Genomic DNA, 17,157 nt, shown 5'->3' with positions numbered 1-17,157 from the left:
CCCAAAGTGCTGGGATTACAGGCTTGAGCCACCGCGCCCGGCCTACCAGGATGGTCTTGATCTCCTGACCTCGTGATCCGCCCGCCTCAGCTTCCCAAAGTGCTGGGATTACAGACGTGAACCACCATGCCCAGCCAGAGATAGGCATTGTTAAACAAAACAAGCCCCTGCACTAGACCCCAACAGAATAGACAAAATCAAAATGGAGTCACTGATTCTAAATGCCACATAATCGAACTGAAACTCTAAGGAAGCAAATAAATCCTAAAACAGACCATGTTTTTCCTCCTGAAAACAGTAAATTTCAGTCTACCAGAGTCAACCTAATAAGAAAATTCCCTCTTCTTTGACCTTTATGAGAAAGTAACCTGAAGTAACCTGACATTAATGAACCAGTTTCTCTTCTACTATTCTGTTTCCTTATTCTCATCTTACAAAGCTCACTGCTCTGCTTTGCCTAGTGAGAGCACTCATTCTATTTTGTAGAGTAGAGGCAGCCTTTATTCATGAATTATGAATAAAAGACAATTAGGTCTATAGCTAAGTTTGCTGTAATTTTATCTTTTGACAGCACTATTGATAAGGTTTGGATGTTTGTGCCTTCCAAATCTCATATTGAAATGTAATCCCCCAGTGTTGAAGTGGGGGCCAAGTAGGAGTGGTATGGGTCATAGGAGCAGATCCCTCATGAATGGCTTGATGCCCTCCCCCACAGGAATGAGTAGTTCTCACTCTATTATTCACGTAAGAGCTGGTTGTTTAGAAGAGGCCTGGCATCTCTCTTGCTGTCTCACCATGTGACATGCTGGCTCCCCTCCTCTTCTGCCATGATTAGATACTTCCTGAAGCCCTCACCAGAGGCAGATGCTGGCATCATGCTTCTGGTGCCATGCTCGTACAGTCTGCAGAATCATGAGCCAAATAAATCTCTTTTCTTTAGAAATTATCCAGCCTCAGACATTCCTTTACAGCAACACAAAATGTACTAAAACAACTGTTATTGCCCCTATTTTACAGATGTGGAAACTGAGAATCAGGATATTTTGTTGTCTTAGCCAAGCAAAAATAGCAAGTATTGGGGTGGAGATTTGAGGCCACCTGTTCCAGTGTCTGTGCTCTTTCCTACACCACTTTTTAAAGATGAGATTTTAAAAAATGGCCCTAGTTCCTGTATACTTGCTATCAGAAGTAGCTGTGTTAGGAAGAGGAGCTTTGGACCATGTCCTGCCACATATGGCTTCAGCCCTGCCTCTCTGGCCCACAGCCTGTCACCCCGTCAGAGAAGGAAATCAAAGGATTCACCAAAGTTACAGTAATGCTCCCTAGATGGCCAAAGAGAGAAGTGGACAAGAGTCCATTGCCATGGTGTCCAGCTTAGACTGGTGGGCTGGAGGCTGTTCTCAGGGTCCTACCAGCCCCACAGCTCTGGAGGAAGAGTTGGGGCAGCTGCCCACAGGAGTGGGAGAGACAGCCAGATAGGGCTGGCTCATGCAGGCAGGGGTGGTGGGTGAGCCTTTCTCTCCAGGATGTCAGGGGTATTAGAAAGGTGCTCAGGTCATTACCATGAGGTAGCCTAGAGTCTGCATCCCCCAAGATGTCCCCAGTCATCCTCACCTCCTGGTATTCACGCCATGGTTCAGTCCTCACCCACACTGCATAGAGCTGACTGGTGTGACCAGTAGGATATTATGGAAATGATGGCAAATGACTTCTGAGGCCAGGTCGTAAAAGACATTACAGTTTCCAGCTGGCACTCTTTTGGATTATTCTCTCTGGGGGAAGCCAACCACCATGTCAGGAGGATGCTCAAGCAGCCCATGGAGACACCCATAAAGTAGGGACTGAAGCCTCTGACCAACAGCACAAATTATTTTTTGGAGACAGGATCTCACTTTGTCTCCCGGACAGAGTGCAGTGGTGCAGTCATGGTTCACTGCATCCTCAACATCCCAGGCTCGAGAGATCCTCCTTCTTCTGCCTCCTAAGTAGCTGGGACCACAGGCATGTGCCACCATGCCCAGCTGATTTTTTTTTAAATTTTTTATTTGTAGAGACAAGGTCTCCCTATGTTGCCCAGGCTGGAGCACCAATTTTTCATTTGTGTGCTTGAGCCACCTTGCAAGTGGGTCCTCCAGCCCCATTTGAACCTTCAGATGACTGCAACCCTGGCCCACACCTTGACTATGTTAACCTAAATAACAAATACACAGAGGCTCTCTAAAATAAAAGATGTTTATTTGGGACTAGAGCATTGCAATGGGAATATGTGTGCCGTAGTAAATTATGTGCATATTCAGGGAGATAAAGGAAGACAAAGGTTTTTAAAGGAAAAATGAGGAGAATTAGATAACTGTCTTGAAACAATTATCCTTGGCTACAAAAATCAGTAACAAGGGTGATGCCAGTTCAAGGTTGGACATGCATTTGCTGGGCAGGTGTCCTTGAAGATGTATTTTTTGTGTAAGGTTGTAATGGTCTCTGTGTAAGGTTGTGGTTTTTGTAGTCTTTTATATTATCAGGCATACAAGGCGAGAAGCCTCTTTTCATGGCCTTTCCTGGCTCTATTTGTCAGGATTTTCTTAGCATTAGTGACTCCAGTTTGATTCTTACACTTTCACAACTACAACCACTTGACCACAACCTCATGATTCTGAGCCAGAACCACCCAGCAAAGCCACTTCTGGACTCCTAACCCTCAGAAACTTTGTGATAATAAACATTGAGAGTTGTTTTAAGCCATTATGTTTTGAGGAACAGTTGTCCCCCATTATCAGAGGTTTCACTTACTGTGATTATAGTTACTTTTGGTCAATTGCAGTCCAAAACTATTAAATGGAAAATGTTATAAATTAATATGTGTTTTAAATTATTTGCCGTTCTGAGTAGCATGATAAAACCTTACCATTCCATCCTACCCGGGATGTGAATCATCCTTTTGTTCAGCATATCCACCTCTCTGTCACTTAACAGCCTTCTTAGTTATCAGGTTGAAAAACATAGTATATATAAGGTTTGGTACTATCTGCGGTTTTAGGCATTCACAGGGCAGGGGAGGGTCTTGGCATATATCCCTCATGGATAAGGGGGCACTGCTGTAATTAGTTACACGATAATAGATGACTAATACTAACAGGATATACCTAGAGAAACTGGCATAGCTTGAGCACTATAAGGGTGTGGGTGATTCTGGAAATAGAATAGATACATAGACAGATGATAGATGATAGATAGATAGATAGATAGATAGATAGATAGATAGATAGATAGTCTCTTTCTGTCATTCAGGCTGAAGTGCAGTGGTGCAATCATAGCTCACTGTAGCCTCAAACTCCTGGACTCGAGTGATCTTCCCACCTCAGTGTTCTGAGTAGCTGGGTATGCACCATTACACCCAGCTAATTTTTTTATTTTGAAGAGATGGGGTCTTGCTGTGTTGTCCAGGCTGGTCTTGAACTCCTGAGCTCAAGCAATAACACCACCTAGGCCTTCCAAAGTACTGGGAATACAGGCAAGAACCACCATGGCTGGCTGGAAAAATCTCTAAAACAAAGTTTTCACATTAGGTCTCAAGAGTGACATGCAGGAGACATTAGCCTTGGGACATGTATTAGTGAGAGTTCTTTCATTTACAAAGGATGGAAACTTAAACAAGCTTAAACACATTTTTTTTTAATGTAAGGGACGTCTTATCCTATAAGTAGATGATGTGACTTGGAAGGAGGCGTGGAGTTGCCATTAGACAAGGTGGGTTTTGGGTTTGCCCAATTTCAGGCTCCCTGGAGTACAAGGGCATGAGTGAGGGGCATGGACCTGGGAAAGGGGCTGAATCAGCAGGGCTCAAGCCTCCAACAGACTCAGGACTGGGAATGGGAATGTGGGTGTCAGAAACACACCTTGGGGCCAGGAGGCAGAAGGTGCCAACATACTTGTGGGCTGGTCCTCCGTGGGTCCCTGAAATCCCAGTGCCCTCGAGCTTCTGTTCTGTCCCCTCCACTCTCCCCAGCCCATCCTCCCCATTTCACATCAGTGCCTCTGGCCCTGGTCTCAGGCCCTGACCCTCACCACAACCAATACTGCTTCCATCTGCTCCAGGTCAGGCACTGCCCTTCAGGACTGCAGCCACAGGCAGCGCCATCCACTTTACCACCTGAGCCTGAATCCAATCTTCACCTCTTCCCCCTCGCCAAGCCACCTCCTAACAAACCCTCAAATCTGCATTCCCACAACCTCCACCCTGCTCCCAGCTGTAACCCCTCTTCCCTGGATGACAGAAACCACCCTCAATTGGTCTCCCTGCTGCCTGTTTTACCTTCCCCTTTTCTATCCACACCTGCAACATTTGCACAAGTCATCTGCCTAAAACAGACGTCTCTGGGATACTAATCCTGCAGCCACCCTGAGCTCCCAAGATGCCAGCAGCTCCTTCATGCTGCACGCTCCGACCCTGAACTCCATCCTGCCTTAGGCTGTAGGCTCTGGCTTTGTGCAAGGAACCAGGATGCCGGGGGCAGGATGGAGTCAAATCACCGACAGTTTATTTCTTCGTAAACAAAGAAGGTCTGAAGCAAATGGCAAATGTGAAAATGTGAAACCTGGATTCTTTTCTGTATTTAGGAACTATTTCATGATTTTAAAATACATTCTCCATAATCCCAGCACTTTGGGAGGCTGAGGTGGGCGGATCACCTGAGGCTGGGAGTTCAAGATCAGCCTGACCAAAATGGAGAAACCCCATCTCTACTAAAAATACAAAATTAGCCGGGCATGGTGGTGCGTGCCTGTAATCCCAGTGACTCGGGAAGCTGAGGCAGGAGGATCGCTTGAACCCGGGAGGCAGAGGTTGTGGTGAGCCGAGATTGTGCCATTGCACTCCAGCCTGAGCAACAAGAGTGAAACCCCATCTCAAAACAACAACAACAACAAAATTCTCTAAACGCAGGGGAGCGGGGCACGATCCTATATAGTAGGTACTGTTGTTGTCCTCACTTTACGACAAGGAAGCTGAGGCACAGAGAGGTAAAGTTACTTGACCAGGGTCATACAGCCGATCTAAGGTGGAGACAGGATTCAGACTCCAGCAGCCTGGGTCCTCCTGGACCCTGCAGGCACGCCCTGCAGTCAGGTGGGCGAGGCAGACACAGCCTCAGTCAACCAGGAGGGGTGCAGGCAGTCTGTGGGTGCAGAGTAGGACTGCCATGGAGGGGAGGAGGTTAGGAGACGAAACTCATATTTGTGGAGCCCTGACATGTTCCAGGCACTGTGCTGGACTCTTTATCTATATTACCTCATTTAATCTTTGCAACAACTCCAGAAAGTGTCATTGGCCACATTTTTTACACATGTAGAAAGTGAAAGCTCATGCCGTGAGCCAAGATCGTGCCACTGCACTCCAGCCTGGGCGACAGGGCTAGACTCCATCTCAAAAGTAAAAAAAAAAAAAAAGAAAGAAAGAAAAAAGAAAGCTCAGGGAGGTGATGTGACTCACCCAGTGTCACACAGCTGGGAAGGATGGAGGCAGGATCCAAGCCCCAGGTCTGCTGGACTCTGTAGCTTCTCAGCTCCGGCACACTGAGTCCCTGCAGCTCAGCTGAAGGGTCTTGGGCTCAGGACCAGGTCTCCAGTCCACTGGAGGGGAGCAAAGTGAGGACTTCATTAGTCTGGTCCATGGTAGACTTTCCCTTCCCTTGTGTTGGGGGATAGACTTCTAGTAATGCAACCTGAGATGACCCTGGCTTTGGGGTTTCAACTTCCCAATTGTAGAATCAATCTAATCCTGGCTCACCTCTAGGTGAGCAGGACAGCCCCGTGCCAGCCCCCCTTCTGTATCATACGTAAAATTAACTTTCAATTGCAGCGAGTTCCAATTCATGCCCTGCCCCCAGTGGGTCAACATAAGGATTTCCACAGCTCAACAGCTCACAGCTCCTGGTGCTGGATGATGGGTGTATGGTGGGGTGGGGGCCCTTTTCCCTTTGTGGGGATAACTTCCATCTGTTGCTCAGCTCAACTCAGCAACCACCCACCTCCAGCCTCCCCAGCTAATTAATCACTCACTTTCCGTCAGCCTTGATGCGATTCGCCCAAACCACCACCCTGAGCAGCAGGAAGTCTGACTTGGACACCAATTAGCAGAGGAAGTGGCCGACTCCGGGAGGCGGAGTGGCGCATAGGGCAGAGAAGGGAGGGATGAACAGAGTTGTTGGGGGCGCAGAGAAAATTCAGCGACCTCCCTGGAACTCTCATCCTTTGGAAGTCACAGAGGACAAGTTCAGACTTTCAATAAGTATTAAGTGAGCACCTACTGTACACATATCCCGATTTTTGGCATGCCAGTAATAAGACAGAGAAGGTCCCCATCCTGTCTTCATGGGGCTGATGTTCTAGACAAATAGAAAATACTCTGCTAGTGATAATTGCTAGGATGAAAAATGATATCTAAGCCACCCTCCCTGTCAGAGCCTCGTGGAGGTTTAAAGTCGCCTCTCACACCCCTGTCTGATTTTTCTCCTGCGGGCAAAAGCCCTCTACCTCCCCTCCCCACTCCTCACGTGGCACGTCCTTTATTATGGCGTGTCGCCTGCTGAGCCCAGCACTGCTCTGCCCTCAGATGTTTGGTATTGTTATTCTACAGAAAAGGAAACTGAGGCACACGGGAAGAGAAAGATGGAGCTGGAATTAGAGACCAGGCCCCAGTGCCACATTCCTCATCCTCCTGAGGGCTGCTTTCCTGTTGCAGGAGGGCGTGAGATCAGGAGGCTAAGGGGAAGCTGTGCCTCTGATTGGCCTAGGAAGAGCCATGCAGGGAGCTGGTGGCTCACACACTCTGGACACACAGGCCACATCCACAGAATATGTGTCCTCTTCCTGCTGTTCATGCAACTGCACTCCAGCCTGGGTGACAGACTGGGAAGGAGAGAAAGCCCTGTCTCAAAAAAAGAAAAAGAAAAAAAAAAAGAAACTGTTTATGGGCACTAGAAATGCCAACCATAGTTCCCAAATCTACAAAATAGTCAAGATAATATCTACCATCTTTTCTTTCCTTTCCTTTTGTGTGTGTGTGTGTGTGTGTGTGTGAGAGATACAGTCTCACTGTAGTGTAGTGATGTGATCTTGGCTCACTGCAAACTCTGCCTCCCAGGTTCAAGCAATGCTCCTGCCTCAGCCTTCTGAGTAGCTGGGACTACAGGCACACGCCACCACACCCAGCTATTTTTTGTATTTTTAATAGAGACCAGGTTTTACCATGTTGGCCAAGCTGACTTCAGGTGATCCACCTGCCTCAGCTGCCCAAAGCGCTGGGATTACAAGCGTAAGCCATCACGCCTGGCTTAATTTCTTCATTCACTCATTCATTTATGCATTCAATCCATGAATCTTGAGTGTGTAAGGTGTTGTAGGTTTGGAACTCAGGCCTCCTGACTCCTCAACCAGGGCATCACTCTCTTCTTCCTCCTCCTCCTCCTCCTCCTCACATTTTCCACAAGTCTGGCTCACATTTTGGTCTTAGCTTGAGCTCTTCCTAAAGCAGAGCCTGAGACAAGGACTCAGGTGCAGGGAGTTGACATGGAATCCATGCCAGGAAACCAAAGTGAGGGCGTAGGAGAGTGAGATCAGGAAGGAAAGAAAGCCACTCAGTGTGCATTACTGAGCTGGCTACTGATGTGGGTAACTGGGGCTTGATTCCACTGGGGACCATGTGAGGAATGGTGTAAAATGCACCTCAGGATTGTCTTGAATGATGATGAGGCTTGGGTGTGTACCCATGGACCACTGTCCCCCAATCCCCACGCTCTGCTGGGAAAAAGTCTGAAGTACAGAAACTGAGAGACACAGTAAAGCTTTCAGTTGGGAAGCCACCATCAAGCCTGAGGACAAACCACCAGGGACACAGCTGATGTCAGTGGGGGGCTGAGGGGACGAGGCTCAGAGCAACAGCGTTTACTACAGATGCCAAGGGAGAGGCGACGCCTGTCACGAAGCCACGTGGAAACCCCACCCAAACCTGGCACTGGCCAATCGAGGGCAGTGCGCGACTCAGGACAGCTGTTGCGCTATTTTCTTCCAACCTCCTTTCCCGATTTGGCAGGAGGTAACTCCTCCGCGTGAAAACAATAAGAGAAAACAACAGAACTTGGGGACCAATTGATTCAGGCGTGGGAATGGGATGGCAGGCAGCCACAGGTGCCCGAGAGGGAGGCTTCTTGCCAGCTCAGGCACAGGCTGTTCAGAAGTCAGGAAAATGTAAATGGGACGTTCAAGGACACAGAAATATGTCTATTAGGACACCTTCTGTGATTCGCATGCTAGGAATTCCAAGTGATAGAGGACACCGCCCCTGCCTCTCTGAGAACCTTTTCCACAGCAAGGGGCAGAGTGCTGCAGGCAAAAGAGTCCCAGCCTTGGAAGCAGAGATCTCGGGTTCAAGTCTTGATGCCACTAATCACACAGAATATTGTGTGCAAAGCTCACAGCTGGGAGGCACAGTGATGATGTTCGTCATCTGACCTCCACAAGCCATTGCCAGCCTCCATGTCCCACGATGCAGACGAGGCACCTGAGATCAGAGGGTGAGTCACCTGCCCCAGGTCCTGCCTCCCAAACCATCAGACCTCAGACTTGAACTAGGCCTCTTTGAGTCTCAGCTCAAAGGTCCTCTGATCTCATGTTTCTGGAATAAACCCAAAGGCAGCTTTCTGGGTGGAAACACCCACAGGAAGACCTGTGTACTCCTGCTCTGACTTCCTGAGCAGGTGAGGAGGAAAGACACACAGGAAGGGGGGCAACCGTATGACTGGGCTGCATTTCTGGCAGGTGCAAACCACTCCTAGGGTATTGGAAGGAGGCAGGGAGTAAGGACCAGGGCACAGGAGTCGCGGGCTCTGGACTCTAGTCCAAATTCCATTCGCCTTCTGGCTGGTCTTGGTTTTCTCATCAAGGTAATTGGTAGGATGCCTTCAGGGTCAATGATCTGATGGCCACAAGCTCTGAGAGGTCCGCGAGGGCTGGAGGGGCAGCAAGGCCTCCCTGGGAGCTGGCCTTGGAGGACAGCAGGGAGGGGAAGGGAAGGCAACCCTGTCCCCAGGGCTCTAGTGACACTGTAACAAATGAGTACAGACCCCCTGGATTTCAGCACTGAGGGCCCTCCAGCTTGTTCCCTAACTCCCAGGACCTCCGGATAAGAAGCGGGCTTTCATTGCACTCTGTCTGGCTCAAATCCCTGCGACCTTCTCACCAGACTCAGGGCCTGACTTCTACTTGGTCATGTATGAGGACTCGGATGTGCTGAGGTGTGGGAAGAGGCTGGAGGGGAAGGGAAGTCACATGTTCCCCCACAACGTTTCTCAGAGACCTCCTCCTGTCCTGAGGCCATTGGGTGTGTCAGGGTTGCTGGAAATGCTCCCCAACCCCCAATTCTGAGCATTTAGTCTAGGTAGGCCTTGTCGTGGAGCCAGCTTGTGGGCCTGGACCAGTGGGTGTGTGCTTATTTTCATGGCAGCCTTATATAAAAAGCACAAGGATGTAAAAGATTGATACTAGAATCAGAGACCAGCAAGAGGAACATGGGGCTTGGGACCTGGGGAGGGAAGTCTTAACTCTCAGATTCAGCTACATTTGGATCACCAGAAATCAGATGGTGACAGATATCTCTCCAATAGTATTTTTGAGTGGGCAAAATCTTTAACCTTTTTCCACCTCAGTTTCCTCGTCCTGTACAGGAGATAATAACGGTGCCTCCCTCAAAGGGCCGTTGCGCAGTAAATGAATTAAATACCTGTGCAGCACTCAGAATAGTGCCTGGCACATAAGAAATTCTCAATCACTGGGCTGGATGTAGTGGCTTACGCATGTAATCCCAGCAGTTTGGGAGGCTGAGGTAGACAGATCACTTGAGGTCACGAGTTTGAGACCAGCCTGCCCAACATGGCGAAACCCCATCTCTACTAAAAATACAAAAATTAGCTGGGTGTGGTGGTGGGCACCTGTAGTCCCAGCTGCTTGGGAGGCTGAGGCAGGAGAATCACTTGAACCTGGGAGGCGGAGGTTGCAGTGAGCAGAGATTGTGCCACTGCACTCCAGCCTGGGTGACAGAGCAAGACTCCATCTCAAAAAAAAAAAAAAGAGAAAAAAAGAAATTATCAATCAATGTGAGTAAATCTTTTTGGTTATTGTTATGATTATTACTATTAATTTTTTCATTCAAGTACAAGGCCTTGTAGGTGCTCAGTTAGTGTTGAATGAATGATTGAAATAAATGTAACTGGATAAAACGTTAGAAGTAGATGACATCAAAGATTGAAATAAACACTTGCTTTGGCCTAATTAGTTATGATCTGGTGTCTATGGAAACTGCTAAATATTGAGACTCAAAATAGATAGCTTTTCTCTGCACAGAATGAACCAAGGTGCCTGTGTGGTCTCTGCACTTTGTATCCCAAGATGAACCACCTCATTCATCTCTGTCCTCCAGTGAATCCTTCAAGAGCAGGGCCTGTGGCTAACAGGCATTCAGAAACCAAGTGTCTGGCTGTTGGTACACAGCAAGTCCTCATTCCTGTTTGTTGAACACGTGAACAAATGCATGAATATTGTCTGATCGACTCAGGAAACAGCAGGACTGAGTCTTCAGATAAAGGACCTCAGAGCCTTCTTTAGGGAGAGGCTGGGGAAGGCAGACAGTGATTACTTCTTGCAGAGGATTAAGTGGTGAAGAGCCTGGGCTTTGGGGACAATCAAATCTGGGAGGAAATACTGTCTCAACCACTCCCTAGCTTCGTGAACTTAGGCAAGCTGTTTAATTCCTCCAGGCCTCAGTTTTAACATCTATAAACTGGGCCTAATAATGTTTACTTGTTGTACAGATAAAATGGTCCAATGCACATCAATGTCTGTTTCTCTCTAGGAAGGGATCTGTACCATCTTCATGGTAGACACAGGGATAATAACAGTCCTCTCTTGTTTCAAGGGATTCGGAACCACCCATGGTACACGTAGTAATGAAAGAGTTCTTTGTAAACTGTAGCGCGCTCTGCACACGTGAGGAATCATGGGGTGGCTTGAGTAACAAGGAGTTGCAGAGAGAATCCGAACTTGCATCCCTGCTGGGGAAAGCATCCCAACTAGCAGGGACGGGACTCAGAAATGCAAAGACCAGAAAACTGGTGGGGAATTTCAGCAGCAAGACAGGGACTTAGGAGTCAGGCCGCCTGGGTTCAAGGCCTATCTTTGCCTGTCTACTTTCTGTGACCTTGGATGAGTGACTTGCTCTTGGGAGGCCTCAATGTTCTTCTTGGGGAAGCTGGGAGGACAGTGAATACTTCCTGGGGCTGTTGTGGGGATTAAAGGGGACAGAGCGTGTAAAGTGCTCTGTCCAGCACTGGGCTACAGGAAGTGCCCAGCAAACACGGTTGCCCCATTTCTCCACATTCTCCTTCTCCCATCCACTCTCAAGGCTCAAGGCCTCCTGCCTCAGCTCGTCCCTTCTCTGGTTTGCAGAGTCTAAGGAGAACATAAACTAGAAGAACAAGCAAGGGGAGGGCAAGTGGGGTTGACTGAACCTTACAGACAGGGTCACATGGCGCAGGGACCGTTGTTACCCCCAATTCACCGGGGTGGTCACTGAGACCTCGCTATTTTGACATATGTATGCGCCAGGATGCATACCCAGGTCTGTCCACACGCAAAGCCTGCATTCATTCAGCTCTTCCAGGATCCCACGCCAGCTCTGACTCCAGATGCCGTGGGGGGCCCTGGAGCTGGGGAGGAACACATGGACAGAAACCAAGTGTTTCTAGGGCCCAGCTTGGCACCTCCACCCCACCCACCCCCACCTCCTACCATCTCCTTCCCCTCTAACCCCCACTGTGACCCCCTGCCCAGGAGAACTCTTCTGGGCAGGATGGCCCTGCCAGCATCTCAAGGACATGGGATGGGGCAGGAATCCCCAGCTTGGCCTGAGTCCTTCTCTGCCATAGACAGCAGGTTGTTAGATAATTGCCTCTGTCCCTTATCTCATTCTCACTCTTTATTACTTCCCTGGGGAGATGCTGCAACCACAGCCTCTCTGCAAATGAAGCCAGCCTCCTGGCTGCAAACACAGGCTGAGGGACCATGACTGGGGGAGGAGTGTGAACTGAAGGGGAGAATATACCTTCAGGTGGCAGGGACACCCTGTCCCTCAGCTCAGGGCATGCTGATAGGTTCTGGGAGGCTCCTGAAAGCACACCCAATGCTTTGCAAAGAAAGCACTGGATCCAGAGAAGAAAGAATCTGGCCATGGGCTCTGCCCAGACTAGCACTTAACCCCTCTGGGTTCCAGGTTCTGTGTGGGTGAGATGAGGACAGCGATGCTCTCCCATGATGACCAAACCAGCTTGAAACTGGGAGGCATTGATTGTTTTGCCTCTGTTCTCGTGGCAGCCTCTGTTTTAAAAACAGCTTTATTGCCATACATTTGTGCACGTTTAAAGGGTGCAATTTGGCAAGTTTTGACCTATGTATACACCTGTGAAGCCATCACCACAATCAAAACAGTGAGCACACACCCCTCACCTCCCAAAACTTCCTCTTGCACCTTTGCAATCACTTCCTCTCTCGTCGTTCCTCCCTCTCCATCCCCAGGCAACCATAAACCTGCTTTCAGCCACTGCAGATTCATTTGCATGTCCTAGAATTTTATATAAATGGAATTATCCAGAATGTATTCTTTTTGTCTGGCTTCTATTTTGAGATGCATCCATGTCATTGCATATATCAATAGTTCACTTATTTTTATTGCAAAGTAGTATCCCATTATGTGGATATACCACAACTTGTTTATTCATTTATCCATTGATAGATATTTGGGTTGTTTCCATTTTGGGGGTATTACAAATAAAGCTTCCATGAATATTCATGTACAAGTATCCAAACACTTTTATTTCTCTCGGGTAAGTACCTAGGAGTGGAATGGCTGAGTCATTTAGGAGGTATATGTTTCATTTTTAAAGAAACTGACAAATTGCTTTCCAAAGTGATTGTAGCATTTCACGTTCCCACGAGCAGTGTATGAGAGTTCTGCCTGGTGTGGGGGCACACGCCTGTAATCCCAGCACTTTGGGAGGCCAAGGTGGGTGGATCACCTGAGGTCAGGAGTTCGAGACCAGCCTGGCTAACATGGTGAAAACCCGTTTATACTAAAAATACAAAAAATTAACTGGGTGTGGTAGCATGCAACTGTAATCCCAGCTACTCAGGAGGCTGAGGCAGGAGAATCACTTGAATCTGGGAGGCAGAGGTTGCAGTGAGCTGAGATCACACCATTGCTTTCCAGCTTGGGCAACAAGAGTAAAACTCTGTCAAAAAAAAGGAAGGAAGGAAGGAAGGAGGGAGGAAAAGGAAGAAAGAAAGAAAGAGAGAGAGAGGGAGAGAGAGAGAGAGAAAGAAAGAAAGAAAGAAAGAAAGAAAGAAAGAAAGAAGAAAAAGAAAATACCACTGGGACTGGGCATGGTGGCTCACACCTGTAACCCTAGCACTTTGGGAGGTCAAGGAAGGAGGATTGCTTGAGCCTAGGAGTTTGAGACCAACCTGGGCAACATAGAGAGACATCATCTCTAAAAAAATTTTTTAAAAATTAAAATAGAAAAGAAAATACCAGTAGGCATAAAGAAAAATTTTTTAACACCCATAAACCTACCACCTTAAACAACTATTGTTAACATGATGTGTGTCTTCAGATATTTTTCATGTACATAGGAAGTTGTACCATACATGTCTTCTCCATTTATATATCATGAATATTTTACCGTGTTGTTACATTTCTTTTTGTTTTTTGAGGTGGAGTCTCACTGTCACCCAAGCTGGAGTGTAGTGGTGTGATCTCGGCTCACTGCAACCTCTGTCTCCTGGGTTCAAGTGATTCTCCTGTCTCAGCCTCCCAAGTAGCTGGGATTACAGGTGCCTGCCACCACCCCTGGCTAATTTTTGTATTTTTAGTACAGACAGGATTTCACCATGTTAGCTAGGCTGGTCTCGAATTCCAGACTTCAGGAGATCTACCTGCCTTGGCCTCCCAAAGTGCTCAGATTACAGGCATGAGCCATTGCATCTGGCCATGTTGCTATATTTCTAAAGCATCAGTCCAAATGGCTGTATAATACTCCATTGTGTATGTGAATTAGCTGATCCCCAGTAGAATGGATAGCTGGATGTTTTCCATTTGGGGGCTTTCATAAACATTACCATAAGGAACTTTTATTTTCTTTTTCATTTTATTTTATTATTTTGGAGACAGAGTCTCTGTCACCCCAGGCTGGAGTACAGTGCTGAGACCACAGGTGTGTGCCACCACACTGGCTAATTTTTTTTTTTTTTCATTTGTAGTAGAGACGGGGTTTTGCCATGTTGTCCAGGCTGGTCTTGAACTCCTGAACTCAAGCAATCCACCCGCCTCGGCCTCCCTAGCACCTCCCAAAGTGCTAGGATTACAGGTGTGAGCCACCACACCCAGTCTGAACATCTTTATATACTCATATTTGCATCCTTGATGGATGTCTGGGTTCGAGGGTATGCACATTTTAAGACTTAAATTAATATTGCCGACATATTTTGGTCACTTTTAAAATCTGAGTGTTTTGGCCTGGATTAGTGATATCAACACATTAACCACCCCCCTCTCTTTCTTACACCACATGAAGAAGCCAAAACTTTTCATTCATTCATTCATTCAATCAATCAACCCTCCATATCATCATTACCATCCTTTTCATCTTCCTCCTTTCCTCTTCCTCCAAGGTCCTGGCCAAGAGAGGCCCTGCCTTCCTCTGAAGCAGTCTCACCAACTGCCTCAGAGCTCTCTGAAGTCTCCCCAGGCACGAGAAGCAAGCTCTGTGAGAAGAGGGGCCCTGCCTGTGTTGTTAGTCACTGCATCTCCAATACCAGACACTGGGCCTGGCACCTAGTGAGTGCTCAAATAATTAGTTGTTGAATGAATACATGAATGAGTGAAATACTAAATGGTCATTGAACTAGACTGAGTATTCTCCCAAGTTAGTAATGGGGGGCTTCTGCTTGTGGGGCCCACTCTTATCGCAGAAGGACATCCCAAACACTTGCTCCTCTGCACACAGTTCCAACTGGCAGATGAGAAAACTGAGGCCCAGAATGTTTAAGAACTATGCTCAAGGTTGCACAGTGAGCTCTACTCAGAGAAGCACTTGCGTCCCCACGCCCCTTTCCCAGGACTAGGTTTTCTTTCTTAGTTAGGAGGTGAGGTTGGGCTTGGAGGTCCTGGAGTGTTTGTTTGTTTGTTTCTTTGTTTGTTTGTTGTCTTGCTCTGTTGCCCAGACTGGAGTGCAGTGGTGCAATCTCAGTTCACTGCAACCTCCACCTCCCAGGTTCAAGAGATTCTCCTGCCTCAGCCTCCCAAGTAGCTGGAGAACTACAGGCATGCACAACGACACCCGACTAATTTTTGTATTTTTAGTAGAGAGGGGGTTTCACCATGTTGGCCAGGCTGGTCTCGAACTCCTCAAGTGATCCGCCCACCTCAGCCTCCCAAAATGCTGGGATTACAGGTGTGAGCCACCACACCCGCCCCCACCCCGCATCCAGAGTTTGCTGTATGCATATTTTGTTCTTCCTTTCTGCTATCAGTGAGGCTATGAGGGACACAAGGTGACCTCCTGAGGACCTTTCTGGCCCTGTGATTCTGGAACAAATGCATTTGAGGCTTGGTTCTCCGCTTTTGTAAAAATTCTCTGGCCTCTCAGTATCATTGTTCTGTGCCTACTGTGGCATTTATTATTTATTAGCACTCAATGCCTCAGGAAGAAGATCTCTCACTGGAATCTCAGGATGAGGTGGCTGCAACACCCAGGGAGGTCCAGGCTTAAGCTAGGGATTTATCTACCCACTGGCCCCGAAACACTTATCCTGGAAGTGGGAGCCAAGGGGACTGATAGGAGAGGGAGGCTGTGGATTCTTCTAAGCCCCTTCATCAGGGATATGACAGCAGCTGGAGGCCTCTGAGATCCTCCATGCTGGGAAGGCTCCCTGGTTCTGAGGCCAATTCAGTAGCCTTTGCTGTCCTCAAAACCTCCTGTTCAGGCACAGACCTACTCCAGAATGTGTAGACACCACCCCACTGCTTACATTTGGGACCAAGTGCTTTTTTACCATGTGACTTCCACCAGGAAAGCTGGGCTATGGGTAAGGTCACTGCTACATGAGAGATGAGGAACAGGTGTTTTTGGATGCCCTTCTGTGATGGGAGCGGGTCTCACAGGCAGAAGCCCTCCCCTTATTACTAGCAATTGAAGTAAGGCCATCCCTGAGAAACTGCCTTTGAGCTTGATGCAGGGAATGACCTAGATTTTCTTGTTTATTTTAAAGAGCTTGGGAGGAAACGTCCATGGAGATGTGGGAGACAGGGGCATTGAATCAGGAGCCACCATTTCAGCAAAGAAAGGGATCTCTGAGGTAATCAAGTCCAAATCTTCTTCACTATCACTCCCACCATTTTACTTTTTTTTTTTTTTTTTTTTTTGAGATAGAGTCTCGTTCTGTCACCCAGGCTAGAGTGCAGTGGTGAGATCGCAGCTCACTGCAGCCTCCACTTCCTGGGATTACTTGATCCTCCTCCTTCAGCCTCCTGAGTAGCTGGGGCTATAGGCATGTGCCATCATGCCTAGCTATGTTTTTTCTATTTTTTTTAGAGATGGGAATCTCACTATGTTGCCCAGGCTGGTCTTGAGCTCCTGGGCTCAAGGGATCCTCTGCATTAGCCTCTCAAAGTGCTGGAATTACAGGCATGTGTCACTGTGCCTAGTCACTGCCATAATTTTAAAAAGAGAAAATTGAGGCCAATATAGGTGAATTGGCCTGTCTAAGTTCACCCAGTCAGCAAGAGGTAAAGCTAATATGATGTTTACAAAATGATGTAAAAAGGTGGGAATGCACTCCTTCATGGAGCAAATTGGGTCTTAAAATCATAAAAATATTCTGAGGGACATGATGGAGGAGACACATGACTCCACCTCCAGTTTCTCAGAGGTGAAAAATGTCTGACTATTGGAAACATGATAAAGCTCCATGAATTTTTGAGAAACAAAGCCATGATTCTAATTAATCTGTCGTTATCTGAGATTTTCAAAAGTTTAAACAGCTAGAAAAAAAAAAGTA

General features: G+C 47.6%; 1 long non-coding RNA gene across 1 annotated transcript; it reads right to left on the bottom strand.

Moving 5' to 3' along the window:
* Nucleotides 1-10,774: 10,774 nt before the first annotated feature.
* On the bottom strand, nt 10,775-12,565 carry LOC105517030. Its single transcript, XR_001002593.1, has 2 exons — nt 12,149-12,565; nt 10,775-11,747 (listed from the first exon to the last, which is right to left on the bottom strand). It is a non-coding gene; the product is annotated as an uncharacterized LOC105517030 (long non-coding RNA).
* Nucleotides 12,566-17,157: the final 4,592 nt, after the last annotated feature.

This window comes from Colobus angolensis, unplaced genomic scaffold, assembly GCF_000951035.1.
Source record: "Colobus angolensis palliatus isolate OR3802 unplaced genomic scaffold, Cang.pa_1.0 Scaffold3, whole genome shotgun sequence".
In the NCBI taxonomy this organism is placed as follows: Eukaryota; Metazoa; Chordata; class Mammalia; order Primates; family Cercopithecidae; genus Colobus; species Colobus angolensis.
The sequence above is the reverse complement of the archived record's forward strand: the minus strand, read 5'-3'. Positions and strand labels throughout refer to the sequence as shown.